Below are 2278 nucleotides of genomic sequence, written 5' to 3'. Positions count from 1 at the left end.
GAATATACTTCTCAGTGCCTGCTCCACAATAGGTATCTGTAAATGCTTATTCAGTTAAATAGACATGTTAACAGAGTTTTTTTGACTGAAGGGATATGGAGGGTAAGTTGGAGAAGGAATCTAACATTTGGTGAGCACCTAATATGTAGCAGACACTGATCAACAGCACAGTAGAAAATGGCATTGACTTAGAGGGGAGTAGGGCATATGAATGAGTTTGAAATTGGTGAAATGGTATTTAAAGTGATATCAAATGCTCAAAAAGAGGTGCGCATCTGGAGATTTATTGATTATAAATTACAGCACAGTAGTTAGGAGCACAGTCAAAAACAGACTCAGGAGGCAGACACATGCCGGTAGTCACACCAAGATCTCATATCTCTTCATTCTAATGCAATGAAGAGGTCAGTCCAGACCTTCCCAACCAAAGAGAATACTTGCAACAAAGGCCAGAGCAGCACAGTCCTGGCCTGCCAGCCCCACCCACCTGCTCATATGTACATAAGAATCAGAAGGGAACAAAGAGGCATCCAGCAAGGTAGTCCTCAGGGTCTCTCCCCTGGGTATCTTGACCTTCCAACCTTCACTTTCTCCTTTCTCTCTTCTCTACTATGGAGAGTTATGACTTGCTAGTTGAAGAGGTTGGAGGAAACCACCGTGGATCTTTTGGTTCCAGCCTTAGGGTGAGAAGGGATACAAGACCTTCAGTGATGAGCTTGAGTGAGTAAAACAAAACTGTCCTGAGGACCCTTTCCTGTGCCATCATACTTCTGCCCTTGAATGACAAGGCAGTAGGTTCCCACCTGTGGCCAGGTCTCATTTAGCTTGATAGGAAAGCTCATGGGAGGCTTGGCTAGAAGGTTTGATGGATCCTGTGCTCTCCCTTCCTCAAATATTGTATTCACACAATTCCAGGGGTCCTGATCCTTTTTTCTATAGGATTGCCCTTTTACTTTCCTAACAGAGGATGGAGGGATGGGGGTGGGCTGCTGAAGATGCTGGTAGCTCAGAGGCTGAAAACCTCAGAGATGAGCTTGTGTCAAGGGCTGGTGCACTTTAACTAACCTGATAGTATAATCAATGCATTCTTTGTTGACAAAGAGCTGATTCATCTATTTTCTCTTCCCACCTGTAGCTGAGGATAGAGGAAATGAATTACCAGGAAATTGGAAACCACACCAAAGTGACTGAATTCATTCTTGTGGGACTGTCCAAGCACCCCACATCTCAGAGTATTCTCTTCTGGGCACTGATGTTTCTCTACATAGTAACTTTGGCAGGAAACAGCATGATCATTTTCCTGGTAGGAGTCAGTTCTCGGCTCCACACTCCGATGTATTTCTTCCTCAGCAACTTGTCTTTACTGGATCTCCTTTTTTCCACCAGTGCTGTACCACTGATCATGGCAAACTCGCTGCAGAACTTTCCCACCATCTCTTACACTTCCTGTTTTGCCCAGCTCACGATTCGAGCCTTCTTGGCACTGGCCGAGTGCTTCCTTCTTGCCATTATGGCTTATGACCGATTTGTGGCTATCTCAGATCCACTCAGGTACAACCTGGTCATGTCTTCTCGAGTATGCATTTTAATGGCTTTGCTTGCATGGATGACAGCCTTCCTGCTCACTGTTATGCCCATTCTGCTCTTTCCCATCAGTTTCTGCGGCCATAATTCGGTCAATCACTTCTCCTGTGAAGCCCAAGCCATCTTTAAATTGCTCTGTTCCAATACCATTTTCCTAGAGGTTATGATGATGGTGTGCGCTGTCATTTCAATGCCAGTCCCTTTAATTTTCATCCTTATCTCTTACCTTTGCATCCTCAGGGCTGTCTTAAGAATCCACCCAACTGAGGCTAGGCTTAAAGCCTTTTCCACATGTGGCTCTCACCTGGTTGTGGTAACCATCTACTTTGGGACACTAATATATATTTATGTGAGACCCCAGACTAAAAAGTCTCAAGATGGAGACAAAATTGTCTCTATACTTTATGCAGCAGTGACTCCAATGCTAAATCCCCTCATCTACACTCTGAGAAATAAAGATGTGAAAGCTGCTCTCAGGAGAGTAACTTGTGGGGCCAAGTCCTGATACCTCAGTCACATGACAGCATGCTGGATAGTAGGACAGCACTAGGGCTTTAGCTCTCCTGGCAATTTTGCATCTGTGAGTGACACTTCTGAAATGAGTAAACACTTGCGAAGCATCTGGATAATGGAAGAAATCACACAAGAACAAAGATTTGATGGCGTAAAAATATAAAACTGCTGCATGTCACAT

Source organism: Pteropus medius, unplaced genomic scaffold (assembly GCF_902729225.1).
Source record: "Pteropus medius unplaced genomic scaffold, Ma_sr-lr_union100, whole genome shotgun sequence".
In the NCBI taxonomy this organism is placed as follows: Eukaryota; Metazoa; Chordata; class Mammalia; order Chiroptera; family Pteropodidae; genus Pteropus; species Pteropus medius.
This window is presented reverse-complemented; position numbering follows the sequence as displayed.